Source organism: Saimiri boliviensis, chromosome 10 (genome assembly GCF_048565385.1).
Source record: "Saimiri boliviensis isolate mSaiBol1 chromosome 10, mSaiBol1.pri, whole genome shotgun sequence".
Classification (NCBI taxonomy): Eukaryota; Metazoa; Chordata; class Mammalia; order Primates; family Cebidae; genus Saimiri; species Saimiri boliviensis.
Window position 1 is genome coordinate 92,649,927 of NC_133458.1, and position 16,561 is coordinate 92,666,487.

General features: G+C 43.2%; 1 pseudogene; it reads left to right on the plus strand.

Moving 5' to 3' along the window:
• Window positions 1-3,722: 3,722 nt before the first annotated feature.
• LOC101045184 (nucleoporin NUP35 pseudogene) lies at window positions 3,723-4,915 on the plus strand (annotated as a pseudogene).
• The last annotated feature ends 11,646 nt before the right edge of the window (window positions 4,916-16,561 follow it).

A 16,561-nucleotide genomic window follows, 5' to 3' on the forward strand; every position in this document is an offset into this window, starting at 1 on the left:
GTTGACAACAGTGTTACCCAGGGAAACAGAAGGGAAATGGTCCCCTAGGTGTGGTTTGGAGATTGTGTAGAGGGAAGCAATGAAAACAGAGAGTAACTATATCTGGTACTAGCATCCCTGGGTGCACACCGCTGTGGCATTTCTTGAAGGTTTATCACAGAGGCTTCCAGCAAGCACTGTAAAGTGGAGGTGAGATGTGGAATAGGTATTTTCTCCTTTGTTTCAGGCATTCATTCCCAGGGATACGATGTCAATTCAGAGTTTCCAGATAAAGCTTTGCCAGAAATACTGCCAATTCTGCCATCCAGGGCTTTTCTATGAACACATTCAGCTTATGGCCACTAGTGAACACAGCCTGCAGAAGACTGTCAGAGTGGTTCCGGACAGCCAAGAAACACATGCATATATTAATAAGTGGCATTATTTTAAGTAACCTAGACACTAAAGTAGTATTCTCCAAAGCTGACTCCAATGGGTAGTAAAAAATACGATAAAGAATGTTGGCTGGGCAGTGACTCACACCTGTAATTCCAGCACTTTGGGAGGCTAAGGATTGCCTGAGGTCAGGAGTTTGAGACCAGACCAGACCGACCAATGTGGTGAAACCCTGTCTCTACTAAAAATACAAAAATTAGCCAGCATGGTGGTGGGCACCTGTAATCCCAGCTACTTGGGAGGCTGAGACAGAAGAATCGCTTGAACCCAGGAGGCAGAGATTGCAGTGAGCCAAGACCGGGCCATTGCACTCCAGCCTGGGCAACAAGAGTGAAACTCCATCTCAAAAAAAAAAAAAGAATGTTTCAGGTAGCAATTAACTGGGGCCAGTGGCACAAGGATAAAGGAATTTACCAAGACAGTCATAAGTAAAAAAGGCAGATTTATTAGAAGGTATAAAAACATGTTGCAAAGGTGCAATGGGCAGATCAGCAAGAGAGGAGCTGACTGCCAGGAGACAAAGGTTTGGTGGGGATTGTGCTGGAGAGGGCTGTGTGCTGTACTGAGGTTGCGGTGAGCTAACTTTCATTTTTCTATCGGCCGAGGGTCTGGTGATAAGTCAGTGCAAGAAAAGTGTGAGTTATTTGTGCAGGAGGACCACGTGTCCAGGACCGGGAAGAAAGGCAGGCTTACAGCTTTTCTTCTTTCCCTTTTTGCTTTCCCCTGCTCCCACCAGCCTAACTGCCTTTCCCTCATGAGGACTCCACATAAATAAAATGCTCGTAGTCAAGTGAACTTGGAAAATACAGAATCAAACAAAGCGAAATGGGCTTCTTTTTTTTTTTTTTTTTTTTTTTTTATTGCATTTTAGGTTTTGGGGTACATGTGATGAACATGCAAGATTGTTGCATAGGTACACACATGGCAGTGTGCTTTGCTGCCTCCCGTCCCCTCACCTGTATCTGTCATTTCTCCCCATGCTATCTCTTCCCACCTCCCCACCCCCCGCCCCTCCCCCATTTCCCCCCAACAGACCGCAGTGTGTAGTGCTCCCCTCCCTGTGTCCATGTGTTCTCATTGTTCAACACCCGCCTATGAGCGAGAATATACGGTGTTTGATTTTCTGCTCTTGTGTCAGTTTGCTGAGAATGATGGTTTCCAGGTTCATCCATGTCCCTATAAAGGACGTGAACTCATCGTTTTTGATGGCTGCATAATATTCCATGGTGTATATGTACCACATTTTCCCTATCCAGTCTATCATCGTTGGGCATTTGGGTTGGTTCCAGGTCTTTGCTATTGTAAACAGTGCTGCAATGAACATTCGTGTGCACGTGTCCTTGTAGTAGAATGATTTATAATCCTTTGGATATATACCCAGTAATGGGATTGCTGGGTCAAATGGGATTTCTATTTTTAAGTCCTTGAGGAATCGCCACACTGTCTTCCACAATGGTTGAATTAATTTACATTCCCACCAACAGTGTAAAAGTGTTAAGAAAGCAGAAACAGGACCCCTTCCTGACACCTTACACCAAAATTAACTCCAGATGGATTAAAGACTTAAACATCAGACCTATTACCATAAAAACCTTAGAAGAAAATCTAGGCAAAACCATTCAGGACATAGGTGTAGGCAAGGACTTCATGACCAAAACGCCAAAAGCAATGGCAACAAAAGCCAAAATAGACAAATGGGACCTAATCAAACTCCACAGCTTCTGCACGGCAAAAGAAACAGTCAGTAGAGTGAATCGGCAACCAACAGAATGGGAAAAAATTTTTGCAGTCTACCCATCTGACAAGGGGCTGATATCCAGAATTTACAAAGAACTAAAGCAGATCTACAAGAAAAAAACAAGCCCATTCAAAAATGGGCAAAGGATATGAACAGATACTTTACAAAAGAAGACATACAGGAGGCCAACAAACATATGAAAAAATGCTCTTCATCACTGGTCATCAGAGAAATGCAAATCAAAACCACATTGAGATACCATCTCACACCAGTTAGAATGGCGATCATGAAAAAATCGGGAAACAACAGATGCTGGAGAGGATGTGGAGAAATAGGAACACTTTTACACTGTTGGTGGAAATGGGCTTCTTTCCTGCAGAACCGCCCGGGGCAGTGGCTTTGGAGTCTGCGGCAAGAGGAGTCCATAACAGGCAGCTTTCTCCTCACTTTTTGGTCAACGATCCCCCTTCACCTCCACCCCCATTTTTTTCCCCTCAGAGAGTCCCATAAAGCAGCAAAACAGAGCTGCTTTAATGTTAACTAAAAGCAAAATGGTCAGAGCATCTCACCTCAATGAAAAGCATGCTGCTGGAACCCTACTGCAACAGGCAGTGACTGTCAATGGCAGCTAAAGCTGTTAGATGGAAAGTCCCACAGGGAACTTAATCATAAATGGATCAGGCTGATGCTAACTGAACCCACCCATCAGTCCTAACATCACAAAAAGAGAGGCAGCGAGGCAGGATGCCTCCAGATGGGATGCCATGAAAAGTTCCCAGCACCTCCTATGAGGTTTTCTTGCCAAAAAATCCCACCTGATTACACCTCTAGAGCTGACTACTGTCTGTAGGAAATATAGAGGGAAGTAAAACATAGTCACCAATGCCATGGGGAATGCATTCAACAAAATCCAAAAGCAGGGACATCTAAGGAACAAATGGCCAGGTTTCTTCAACAAATAAATGACAAAAAAGAAAGGCTGCCTGGCAAACATGGTGAAACCCTGATCTCTACCAAAAAATACAAAAATTGGCTGGGTGCGGTGGGCCAATAGTCCCAGCTACTTGGGAGGCTGAGATATGAGAATCGCTTGAACCCAGGAGGCCGAGGTTGCAGTGATCCAAGATCATGCCACTGTACTCCAGCCTAGGCGACAGAGTGAGACCCTGTCTCAAAAACAAACAAGCAAACAAAAGGACAGTAGGGTAAATAGTCAAGTTTAGTCTTTTTAGATTTATAAGACCTATTCAACCAAATGCAATATTTGAATCTTGATTTAAACAAATCGACAATTTAAAAAAACACATATTAATAAAACAACCAGGGAAATGTCATAACTGGCTGGATTTTTGGTGATATAAAGAAATTATAGTTAAACTTTTAGGTGTGATTTTGGTAATGCAAAAAGAGAAGATTTTATTTTTAGAGGTACCTACTGGAGCATTCATGGATAAAAAGATGTCTGGGATTTTCCTCAAAATAATTCAGTGTAAAGAAGGGAAAGAAAATGGATGGCGAGAGTTTCCACCATTTTTGAAAATTGGGAAGGTCCTGGTTTTTAACTGTAGTTGCCAACGCGATGGCAGCCTTTGCCATGGAACCCCAGGTGCCGGCGCTAGGATCTGAACCAATGATGCTGGGTTCACCCACATCTCCAAAGCCAGGAGTTAATGCCCAGTTCTTACCTGGATTTTTAATGGGGGATTTGCCAGCTCCGGTGACTCCACAACCTCGATCAATTAGTGGCCCTTCAGCAGGAGTAATGGAAATGAGATCACCTTTACTTTCGGGTGGGTCACCACCACAACCAGTTGTACCAGCTCCTAAAGATCAAAGTGACGCTCCACCACTTAGAAGTATATATGATGACATTTCTAGCCCAGGACTTGGATCAACACCTTTAACTTCAAGAAGACAGCCAAACATTTCAGTAATGCAGAGTCCTCTGGTTGGAGTTACATCTACTCCTGGAACAGGGCAAAGTATGTTTAGTCCAGCAAGTATTGGTCAGCCACGAAAGATGACATTATCTCCTGCCCAATTGGATCCTTTTTATACTCAAGGAGATTCTTTGACTTCAGAAGATCACCTTGATGACTCTTGGGTGACTGTGTTTGGGTCTCCTCAAGCATCTGCTTCCTACATATTGTTACAGTTTGCACAGTTTGGGAATATCTTAAAACATGTGATGTCTAACACAGGAAATTGGATGCATATTCATTATCAGTCTAAACTGCAGGCTCGGAAAGCCTTAAGCAAAAATGGGAGGATTTTTGAAGAATCCATCATGATTGGTGTGAAACCATGTATTGACAAAAGTGTTATGGAAAGCAATGACAGATGTGCTTTATCATCTCCATCTTTAACCTTTACACCACCAATCAAAACTCTAGGTACACCAACACAGCCTGGAAGTATTCCTAGGATTTCTACCATGAGACCTCTTGCTACAGCATACAAAGCTTCTACTAGTGAATGTCAGGTTATTTCTAACAGACAAACACCAAAAAAAGATGAAAGTCTTGTATCCAAAGCAATGGAGTACATGTTTGGCTGGTAGTAGAAGACCAAGGAGGAGGTTGCTACACTAAAACAGAGTTAGCCGAGTGCTGCTGGTTTCTTCAGTTCGTTATATAACCATTCCTGCAGTATTGGATGGCTATCTCATGCTGCTTTTAGAAAGAAGCCTTTTTCATTAAGGATACAGCCTATTTGTAGCTTGCACTTTAAAAGATGCTTGAGATACGTTTTAAAGAAAACTCAAAATCCCCGTAAATAGGATTTTATGCTTTCTTTAACAGTGCATGCTTCAGCACAGAAAACTCAGCATTGATTATTGTTAATTAAATAACTGAAATTGTGGTGAGGCTTCATTGTCTTCATGAAAAGACAGGGGTGAATTTCATGAAGGGGAACTATAGTTATTTCTACCAAGACACAAAGATTATAATTGGCAATTTGAATTATGGTCTTTTAATTTAGATAGTATTTAATATTTTAATTATCCTTGTTTGTATATATCCTGTCACAGAGTGTCCTCTTTGTGTATTCTAAAACCAACATTCTTTTAAAAAATCTACAAGTAAAGTTTCTTGATAATAAACATTGTCAATGATAAAAAAAAGAAAAGAAAAGAAAAAGAAATGGATGGCAGATAGAAGAAACAAGAATAGCCTTGAATTCATAATTGCTTGGAGCTGGCTGTTCTATCTAATTTTGTATTGAATTTGAAATTTTCCATACTAAGTTTAAACAAAAATACATTGCTGAGCAGCAAAATGTAGAGAAGGACCTAAAGTCTTGGACATATTAACTTTCTAATAATCCAACCTCTTATAGATGAAGGATGTTGGAATTCTGTTCTGTCAATTTTAGAAAAGACGATACCATTAGAAAAAGACAATGCCATTTATATAAAGTAGAATGCATAGCTCCTTTAGAGTCAAGGAAAAGTAAAAATTAAAGCTAGGCTTTCTTCAGTCCTCACTGTGTGTGATATATTGTGTTTTGTATGCATTAATTTCCTGTTTAAAATCCTCTAATAGCCTGAGCACACTGGCTTATGCCTATAATCCCAGCATTTTGGGAGACCATGGCAGGAGGACCACTTGAGGTCAGGAATTTGAGACCAGCCTGGCCAACATGGTGAATCCTTGTCTCTACTAAAAATAAAAAATAAAATTAACCAGATGTGGTGGAATGCATCTGTAGTCCCAGCTACTCAAGATCCTGAGACAGGAGAATAGCCTGAACCCAGAAGGCAGAGGTTGCAGTAAGCCGAGATCACACCACTGCACTCCAGCCTGGGTGGCAGAGCAAGATTGCATCTCAATAATAAAAAAAAAAAATAGATAAAAATAAAATCCTCTAATAGCATCCCACCCTTCTCAGAATGACATACAAATTCTTCACCATAGTCTGTGATTTTCAGTGTGACTTGGTATATAATACAGATTTCCTTCCTTCTACACTGGCCTCTCCCCGTTCTTCAAACATGGTTGCTACTCTCCTGCCTCAGGGCCTTTGTACTTGCTATTCACGCTACCCAAAATACTCTTTCCCCCACCAATAACTGTGTGACTTTCTCTCTCTTTCAGGACAGACATTCCCTGCCTACCTCCCTGTGTAACACAGGTAGATGATCCCATCCACACACCATCACTCTCCTCCCCTTCATTTTTTCCCCCTGCTTAATTTTTCTTTTCAGCACTTATTATCCCCTGGAGAAAAAAAAAAAAATCTGTTGTCTGCCTCTCCCAAGTGGTCTGGAGCTTAGTTTTATTCGTGGAACAATGTTCTCAGATCAATGCCTTAAATATAGCAGGTGCTCATGAAATATTTATCGAATTAATTAATTAACTTAGCACATACAAAAATCTGTTTGGTAAACATGCCCATGTATGTTTGGAGACTGGAATTATGTGTTTCCATGGTGGCCAAGATCCCCATAGATTAGCTGTACCTAGTTAAGCTGGGCTAAGATGTCTGCAGAGCAGCTGAATGCCATGCAGTGAAAGAGGACACACACTCCTGGTCTATTTAACCTAAGGGAGGGACAACTGGGGGAGCTGGCCTAGGGCCCTGGCTGAGGCTGGGATGACTGTTCTTTTCTTGGGAAAAGTGAGATTCGATGAAGGTCTAAATAAAGGGCGTCAGTATCTGTAGGAAATAAATTGGGAAGGAATGGCATAGCTAGATGGAGTATTTGAGGGCTTCAAGAATGTTGTGGAGTCAGACTCTACAGATGGTTTGAGGTTCCCAAATTAATTCATTTTCAGGGAAAGCTGGAAGAGACACAGACAGATAGAAATGCTGAGCGGCAAACATCCCACTGAGCAATACACTGTAGGAGGAAAAATGGGCCCTGAAAACTGTTTAATGCATCTTGAAGAATTTCACTCTGCTGAAGTCAAATGAAATATAGAGAAATCTCTGAAATTAAAATGTTTTATTTGGGAAGAAAGAATTGCAATTTGGGCCATATGCACAGACTGGGTGGTCTTCAGTATGTCTGAAGAACAAAGAGAAGGTCAGAAGTTTTCTTTAAAAGGACAAATGTGACATATTGCTCTTTGAGAAAGTTCATTGGCACTAGTCATGTTTTAGGAAGCTGGCAAGTTTTGATTAGCCAATGACAGCAACAGGTAAATGATTCTTAGAGACACAGGAGGTAGTTTCAGCAGCTGGTAGATAAAACTGATTTTAGGCTTCAGCAGGCAGTTTCAGCAGGCTTACAGAGAATTACACTCTTGGAGCAATGTTATGTGCCCTGAGGGCCATCTCCCCTTGACCTCTCAACTCTGTTTTAGTTGGGTAGAACAAAAATGACCCAGTTTATTGATCAACTTTCACAACTCCTACCTGAGATGACCTTTTGAATTATTCTTCAGGTTATTACTCAAAGGAATCTGAGTTTTCTCCAAAGGAATCCAGGTAGCTAAGCCCCTCCTTTGGAACTCAAGTCAGATAACTGACCATTCTCAGAAGCATGTTGAACACGCTTGCCTCCTAAAATGAAAGGCTATTGATGATAGGGGTGAGATACCAGCGTAGACCTGGGGACTGCAACACTCTGAGGTGCTGGACTGTGTGTTATGCTTCAGCCTGAAAACTGCATCAAAACTGTTTCCATCTGCAATAGGAGAAAGTATTTGCTTCAGAGAAAGCTTATTTGCTTCAGAGAAAGCATAGGTGAAACAATAAAACCATGAGAGGGGCCTTATGTTTTACCTATCAGTTGCTCACCTTCTAAAATGCTGTATAACAAAATAACTTGTTAACGATCTGAATGTTTAAATTGATTAGGTAATCCTGCTGATTAAAAGCTTCCTATGGGAAATAGTATGGTAAATAATCTCTAATTTATAGTTTTAAAAATGAAACACATTGTTATACTTCCAGTTTTCACATAGCAAAGCACCCCCTCACTCACTCCTTCCCTACTTCCCTCCTTTCCTCCCTCCCTTCCTCCCTCCTTTCCTTTCTTCCTTCCTTCTCTCCCTCCCTCTCTCACTTGCTTTCTTTCTGTTGGAGTCTCACTCTGTCTGGAGTGCAGCGGCGTGATCTTGGCGCACTGTAACCTCTGCCTCCCAAGTTCAAGCAATTCTCCTGCCTCAGCCTCCCAAGTAGCTAGGATTACAGGTGTCTACCACCATGCCCAGCTAATTTTTTGTATTTTTTCTGGAGATAGGGTTTCACCATGTTGGCCAGGCTGGTCTTGAACTCCTGACTTCAGGTGATCCACTCGCCTCAGCCTCCCAAAGTGCTGGGATTACAGGTGTGAGCCACCGTGCCCAGCCTATAAAGCCAGTTTTGGATCTGTAAGCCATCCTGCTGAATTCGTGTCAGTTATGCCAAATAATCATCTCTTGGCTGGGAAAAGATTTTCCAGCAGGCCCTCAAAGACAAGGACAGATGGCATTCTATTGGGGATACTCTTTGTTTTAACAAATATTGACACTTTTGTAGGAAACTGATCCAAATCCTGTTTCTTCCTAACTCATCTTGGCAATCTTGAAGGTTTGAAGAGGTATAGCTCAATAGAATTGTGAAGATGCACTTACCACTGGATTATAAAAAGACATACATCCTGAAGAATAGTGTTCATGGTTAATTGCTGCTTGTAAAAGTCACAAAGGAATAAATAATACTGGGACACTGTGATCACAGAGCACTTGAAAGCAGAAGTGAGACAGGAAAGAAAGGGAGAGAGGAGAGGACAGAAGAAAAATGCTTCCAAAAAATTCAAATTGCTACATGAAACTTTTTACATTTTTATTTTTATTGTTTTTGAGACAAGGTCAGCTGTCACCCAGGCTGGAGTGCATTGGTGCCATCTCGGCTCACTGCAACCTCTGTCTCCTGGGCTTAAGTGATCCTCCCACCTCAACCTTCTAAGTAGCTGGAACTACAAGTGCACATAACCATTCCTGGCTAAGTTTTGTATTTTTTGTAGAGATGGGTTTTTGCCATGTTGCCTACTGGTCTTGAACTCCTGGACTCAAGTGATCTGCCCACCTCAGCCTCCCAAAGTGCTGGGGTTATAGACATAAGCCATACCCCCAGCCTGAAACTTTTTTTAAAAGACTCTTTCTAACCTAGATGTTAGTAATATCAAGGTTATGGTAGTTTACCTAGAATCAGGGAATATTTACTGTAATTCAAAATTAGTATATACTATTTTGTTTGTTTGTTTGTTTTTGAGACTGAGTCTCACCCTGTCACCCAGGCTGTAATGCAGTGGTGCAATATCAGCTCACTACAATCTCCACCTCCCTGGTTCAAGTGATTCTCCTGCCTCAGCCTACTGAGTAATTGGGATTACAGGTACCTGCCACCATGCCTGGCTAATTTTTGTATTTTTAGTGGAGACAGGGTTTCATGTTGGCCAGGCTGCTCTTGAACCCCTGACCTCAAATGATCCACCCACCTCGGCCTCCCAGAGTGCTGAGATTACAGGCGTGAGCCATCATGCCTGCCCAATAACTTATAAAAGCCTTAGGTTCGTGTTTTGCTGCAGCCTTGTTGGGGGTGGGAGGAGAAGCATAAAATGAGGATGGTACAGGTCAACCTTGAAGGTGAGACAGGAATAGAAGAAAGGATGCAGGTGGTCTTCTCAGACAAGACCCCACTGTCAGTGCCAAACCATGTCCTGTGTTCCCACTGTGCTGGACAAGTGCTGGCCATGAGTGGCAGTGTCTCAATGCCCTGCTTCAGCAGTATGCCCTCCTTCACCTTTGCTTAAGGCTGTCTTGAACTCAGCAGCACCCAGAGTCTCCCTGTTTTTACTCAGGGAAAGAGTTCTTTTTTTTTTTTTTTTTTTCAGTTTTACTGAGGTAAAATTGACAAATAAAAATTATATATATTCAAGGTGTACAATATGACTTGATGTATGAATACATTGTGAGATGATTACCACATCAAATTAATGAACACATCCATCACCTAACTAATGGAGTTAGTTACCATTTATGTGTGTGAGTGTAGTGAAGACCTTAAAATCTAGTTTCATTGCAAATTTCAAGTTAACAATACAGTATTATTAACTATTTGTCATCATATTGTACATTAGATTCTCAGAACTTACTCATCCTATAACAAAGTTTGTACCCTTTAACCAATCTCCCAGGCCCTGGAAACCACTAATCCACTCTCTGCTTCTATGAGTTTGACTTTTTTTTTTTTTTCAAAGATTCAACACATTTAGTTGGGTGCAGTGATGCACACCAGTAGTCCTAGCTGCTCAGGAGGCTGAGGCAGGAGGATCGCTTTGGGCCCAGGCATTTGAGGCTGCAGTGAGCTATGACTGCACCACTGCACTCCAGCCTGGGCAATAGAGTAAGACCCTGTCACTAAAAAATTTTTTTAAATTCTACACATTAAGTGAGATCATACAGTATTTGTCTTTCTGTGTTTGGCTTATTTTACTTGGCATGATGTCCTCCAGATTCATCCATGTTCTGCCAAATAACATGATTTCCTTCTTTTTTGTGGCTGAATAATATTCCAAGACTGGACATGGTGGCTCACACCTGTAATCCCAGCATTTTGGGAAGCTGAGGCAGGAGGATCGCTTGAGCCCAGGAGTTGGAGACCAGCCTGGGTAAATAGCAAATCTTCATCTTTACCAAAAATACAAAAATTAGCCAGTGTGGTGGCATACACCTATAGTCCCAGCTACTTAGGAGGCTGAGGTGGGCCCAGGAGGCAGACGTTACCATGAACAATGGAAACCGCTCTATTGTCCTCCAACCTGGGTGACAGAGCCAGATCCTGTCTCAAAAAAATATAAAATATGTATGTACACACACACACATACATATTCCATAGAAACAGTTCTTATGTAACAAGAACAAAACAAAAAGGGAAGGAAAATAAAAAATATATCTGTGATAGTTTCCCTGGAATGCAATAATAAATGCCACAAACTTGGTTGCTTAAGACAACAGAAATGAGCCTGGCATAGTGGCTCATGCCTATAATCCCAGCACTTTGGGAAGCTGAGGCAGGTGGATCACCTGAGGTCAGGGGTTTGAGAACAGCCTGGGCAACATGGTGAAACCCTGTGTCTACTAAAAATACAAACAATTAGCCGGGCATGGTGGTGCACACCTATAATCTCAGCTACTCAGGAGGCTAAGGGAGGAGGATTGCTTGAACCCAAGAGGTGGAGGTTGCAGTCAGCCGAGATCACACCACTACACTCCAGCCTGGGCAACAGAGCAAGACTCCATCTTGGAGGGAAAAAAAAAAAAAAGACAACAGAAATGTATTCTGTCACAGTTCCAGGGCCCAGAAGTCTGAAGTCAAGGTGCTGGCAGGGCCATGATCCTCTGAAGGCTCTGGGGAGGATCCTTGCTTGCCTATTCCAATGTCTGGTGGCTCCTGGGATTCCTTGGCTTGGGACAGTATCATTCCAATCTCTTCCTCTATCTTCATATCACCTGCTCCTCTGTGTCTTTGTGTGAGTTTTTCTGTCTCTTATAAGGCACTCTCATTAGATTTGTGACCCACGCTAATCCAGTATGATCATATCTCCAGCCTTACGTTAGGATTATATCTGCAAAGACCCTATTTCCAAATAAGTTCACATTTTGAGGTTGAACTGGATGTGAATTTGGGGATGGGAGGTATATTCAACCCACTACAATAGCATGGACACAATTATTCAACAAATCAAAATTATGACTAGCATTTACCTTTTAAGAAAGCAGATAAAAGGCAGGCAGAGGTTGAGGGGGCTCAGAAGTCAGCCTAGATGGCTGAGTCCCACCTTCTGTTCTGTTGCCTTCTGACAATCAGAAGGCTGCTGTCTGGTTAAAATCAGATAGTGATTCCACAGAGCTGATGATAAAACTAGGAATTAGATAAAGACAGCAAGGACTAAGAAACAGTTGAAAAGAAATTGTTTAATGATGTGAATTACTGAAGACAATATTATAGTTGCTACCAAAAATATAAATGTGCTCAAGGGAGATGATTAAACAATTGAGAGAATTCAGGTGCTAAACTAATGGTCAATTCAAATATAAAAACCCATCAACTAGGCCGGGCGTGGTGGCTTGCTCCTGTAATCCCAGAACTTTGGGAGGCCGAGGTGGGTGAATCACCTGAGGTCAGAAGTTCGAGACCAGCCTGACCAACATGGTGAAACCCCATCTCTATTAAAAAAAAAAAAAAAGAAAAGAAAAAAGAAAAAACCATCAACTTTATTAAATACTGATCAGGGTCGCTGGCCTCAAAACTAAGGTTTTTTTCTAGCAAAAGAGCAATAATTAGGTCCTCTGTAGAATGTGCTTTTGTTAGTTTTCAGTTACTAGTGCTTGGGTCTTCTACTTTGTAAATAATCAGTGACTTTGTCCACAGTCCAGCTTACTTATGTACTCCTTTCCTACCATCAAATAGTGTGCAATTAGGGAATGCAGATCAATATCAGTGTCGTGCATTCACAATGTCAACAGGCAGATACAACATACAAAAAGAGTAAGATGCATCCCAAAACCAGAGAGAGGCCTTTCAGATTCTTCCTCCAGACGGAGATTTAATCAAGAGTAGAGTGAAATATCGTCTGTGTTTTTGTTTTGTGTTTTGAGACAGAGTCTTGCTCAGTCACCCGAGCTGAAGTGCAATGGCGTGATCTTGGCTCACTGCAACCTCCACTTCCTGGGTTCAAGCTATTCTCCTGCCTCAGCCTACCTGGTGGCTGGGATTACAGGCACCCACCACCATGCCTGGCTAATTTTTCTACTTTGAGTAGAGATGGGGCTTCACGACGTTGGCCAGGCTGGTCTCAAACTCCTGACCTCAGGTGATTCACCCACCTTGGCCTCCCAAAGTGCTGGGATGACAGGTGCGAGCCTCCGCACCTGGCTATATATTCTGCTTTCTTTTCCAAGTCTATATGGTAGTGCTTTTAGGGCTGAAAGCCACAGAGTTAAGCAAGAACACCACAGTTTGGTCATTATCCGGCATAATTCTTCACTTGTTGCCAGGGCTTTCAGAGACACTCAAAGTGTGAAGGGAACTTAGAAATCTGTCCAGCTCAAGTCCTCACTGTGAAGGTGAGTGGCTCTGAGGTCCAGAGATGTAGTAGGTGTCCCTTCTAAAATGACTTGCTTGTGCCAAACTAGTATGAGATGTAAACCCCAAGCTCTTTCCATGATATGCCCCACTTTGACCATCCTCACCAGGCAGCATTTCCTAAACACCTAGACTGTCAAGGTAAACTGCTGCTCTACCGTAAAGAAGTCACTGAGGTTTGTGTTAGCGTATTAATTCACTATGAGTGGCTAAAAGAGTCAAAAAAGAGCAAGATAGCCAGTAGTTGTTGAATAAGTGGTTTTCAAATAAATTGAATACAGAATAAAACCAAAGGTCAGTAACTTACCATGTGTGCAAAGATAGCCATCCACACTCTCTTCTTGGTCTTGGGCACAGCTGGGCCCTTCTTGCAGCCTCCCTTTTGAAGAGTCTGCAGCAACTTCAAATCTTGACTCCTCAGAATGCAACCGAGGGGGGCACAAGGCAGAGTGAGAGACTGAGGCAAGTTTTAAAGGGGGAATGAAAGTTTATTAAAAAGTTTTGGGGCAGGAATGCAAGGACATAAAATATACTTGGAAGAGGGCCAAGTGGACACCTTGAGAGATCAAGTGCATGGTTTGACCTTTGACTTCGAGTTTTCTGCGTTGGCATGCTTCTGGGGTCTTGCCGTTACTTCTCCCGATTCTTCCCTTGGGGTGGGCTGTCAGCATGTGCAGTGGTCTGCCAGCGCTTGGGAGGGGCCACACGAGCAGTGTTTACTGAAGTTGTATGCGTGCTCACTTGAGGCCTTCCTAGAGGAAGATCATATAGTAGTTAAATGCTGGCATTTTGCCTCTTAGCGTGCATGCGTGAGCCCACTCGCCCAACTCCTGAGATCTTATCGGGAAGCTGCTGATCACCAGTTTCAGGTTTTTTCTATCTGCTGGGAGATGGCCTTTCCCTGGTGTCGGCTGTAACCAATTATTATTTTAGAGAGACAGTTAACCATCACCTGACAGTCACCTGACATTTCTGGTGGGGAGTGGGAAGCCCTCTCCTGCCCTGTTCATATCTGACTAGCTACCTACTGTAACACCTCGCCATTTAGGTGTGGCCTTGTGGCCCGGTTCTGGCCAATGAAGTATGAAGTGCAAGTCTCGAGCACCACTTCCCAGCCTGACCCATACAATCCTCCTGTGCTTGATTTTCACTCGCTCCACCCACTGGCTGAATGGACAGGACTCTGAGGATCCAGAGGAGTCCAGAGCCACAATAAGAAAAGATACTTTGTCCTCAAATGACCTTAAAGGGCACTGTTTCCCTTTATCTTACACCCTTTTTCTGAACTGTAAAATAAGCAAGAGGCCAGGTGCAGCAGCTCACGCTTATAATATCAGCACTTTTGGAAAGCCAAGGCTGGAGGGTCACTTGAGCCCAGGAGTTCAAGACCGGCCTGGGCAACGCAGCATGACCTCATCTCTATTAAAAAATATAAAACTTAGCTTGGTGCAGTGGTGCACGCCTGTAGTCCCAGCTACTTGGGAGGCTAAGCTACTTGGGGGAGATGACTGGAGCCCGCAAGGTAGAGGTTGCAGTGAGTGAAGATCGTTCCACCGCATTCCATCCTGGGTGACAGAGCCAGACCCTGTCGGACTAAAGCACTGATATTTGGGGATTGTTATAGGGGCTATCCCATCCTGACTAGTGCACTACGCTTGCGTGGGTGGTTAAACAGAACCAGATCCAGCACTTTGGATCTCGTGGACAAGACAAAAGTTGGCAATGGTAGTTCCCCTTTGCCTCTAAATGTGTATGCCGTAATCCCCACTGATCGGCCTGACTCCAAAGTCCCCTAGACTCCCTTTTCATAATTCCCTTTCCATCCCTGTGCACACGTGTGAACACACACACACACACACACACACAGAGAGAGAGAGAGAGAGAAAGAGAGAGCACGCAATCACAAACCCTCGAACCTTAACCTGAGTATAAGAATTCGAATTCAGGGCCTGGCATGGTGGCTCACACCTGTAATCTCAGCACTTTGTGAGGCCGAGGCAGATGGATCACCTGAGGTCAAAACTTTGAGACCAGCCTAGGCAACATGGTAAAACCCCGTCTCTACTAAAAATTCAAAATTAGCCGGGCATGGTGGCACACACCTGTGATCCCAGCTACTCAGGAAGCTGAGGCAGGAGAATTGCTTGAACCCAGGAGGCATAGGTTGCGGTGAACTGAGATCGCACCATTGCACTCCAGCCTGGGCAACAAGAATGAAACTCTGTCTCAAAATAATAATAATAATAATAATAATAATTCCAATTCACACCAAAAAGACTAGGTGGGAGGTGGCAAGCCTACTTAGCTTGTGATTTCCTGGGATAGGCCTGGTCCTAAACATGTTTCTCATATGAGGAGTCCCAGACTCCTCAATCAGTGGTGTGCAATTCGCCATGTACACATCCTGCTTCCCTAATAAGACCACAAGCTCTTGCCTTGACACTGTTTGCATCCCAGGGACTATCACCCATGGATGCTTAAAATACGTCTTTGAGAGTAAACAAGGCTGGCATGAATCAATAGGAATCAAAAGTATGCAGGAACTACCAAAGAGCCAAGCAACAGGACAAAGTGCTGTCAACACAGTTGTTTTTGTGTGAAAGATCAAGAAATAGAGGCATCATATGAAGGGGCAAAATCCACTGCTTCATTTCTTCTGACACTTTGCAGAGAAGAGAAGTTGTTGGCAGATTTTACACTTGCCAAAGCTGTGGGAAGAATGCTTGATTGAAGAAGGGCATTCTCTCTGCAAAAGGAGGAGAACGAATCATAAATAAACATGCAAAACAGTGCAAAGGAATGGTGGACGGCAGCAGAAAGTTGACAGATTGTGGATTTCAGTTCTGACTCTGCTGTTTACTGAGGGCTTGTCCTTAGGCAGAGGGTGGCATGTCCCTGAGCCTCGGTGTCCTCATCTACACTATATCAAATGGAGATGATTTTAGGAGCTCTAGCTGGAGCTCCTAAAGTTACCCGTGTAACTTCCTGAGTAATAAGTGATAAAAAGCATCCCTTTTTTTTCTTTTTGAGGCGTAGTCTTGCTTTGTCACCAGCCTGGAACACAGTGGCACAATCTTGGCTCACTGCAACCTCCTCCTCCCAGGTTCAAGCAGTTCTCCTGTCTTAGCCTCCTGAGTAGCTAGGACTATAGGCAGATGCCACCACACCCAGCTAATTTTTGTATTTTTAGTGGAGACAGGGTTTCACCATGTTGACCAGGATGGTCTCGATCTCTTGACCTCGTGATCCACCCACCTTGGCCTCCCAAAGTGCTGGGATTTACAGGCATGAGCCACCGCGCCCGGCCAA